This window comes from Trachymyrmex cornetzi, unplaced genomic scaffold (assembly GCF_001594075.2).
Source record: "Trachymyrmex cornetzi isolate Tcor2-1 unplaced genomic scaffold, Tcor1.1 scaffold774, whole genome shotgun sequence".
NCBI classification, from domain to species: Eukaryota; Metazoa; Arthropoda; class Insecta; order Hymenoptera; family Formicidae; genus Trachymyrmex; species Trachymyrmex cornetzi.
Window position 1 is genome coordinate 10,570 of NW_017300107.1, and position 591 is coordinate 11,160.

General features: G+C 30.8%; 1 pseudogene; it reads left to right on the forward strand.

Moving 5' to 3' along the window:
- The window catches only part of LOC108768272 (multidrug resistance-associated protein 4-like), a 14,592-nt pseudogene that overhangs the window by 6,339 nt on the left and 7,662 nt on the right, over nt 1-591 (forward strand).

A 591-nucleotide genomic window follows, 5' to 3' on the forward strand; every position in this document is an offset into this window, starting at 1 on the left:
GCTTTTTAAATTTTTTTAAATACGAGAAAAAAATTCCGTTTCCAAATTTTACATTTTCATTGCTATGTCTCCAAATTGTTGAGTTTCTTGCTAAGTTTCCCTAATTACTGAGCCTTTTTTCTGCTCAATTAATAAATATCGTTTGGTAAATCACTAATAAGTTATAAGAGTTACTTCTAATCGTATAATATTTCTAAAATTCCTTAGAGTGGCTAGGCAAGAAGTCGTCAGAGCTGAGATTAAGAACTGCTATCAGAACAGATGAGAAAGTACGATTTATGAACGAGATTATTAGTGGAATCCAAGCCATCAAGATGTATACCTGGAAGAATTTTTTCACCTCGCTCATAGAAAAAGCAAGAAAGCAAGTACTACCGCATAAACTGATTACGTAAAAAATATTTATATCGATTGTACAATACATTGAAACAAGAAAGATGATTCTTGCAAAACCTGTTTGTGATAACGCCTTCGTAGCCCAAAAAATAGAAGCAGAGAATATTTCTGTTTTTTAATGTTTGTATTGACAAAAATTCCAGTATTAGAAATAAAATTCCAATATTAGAAATAGTCATATCCTGGGACGATTAA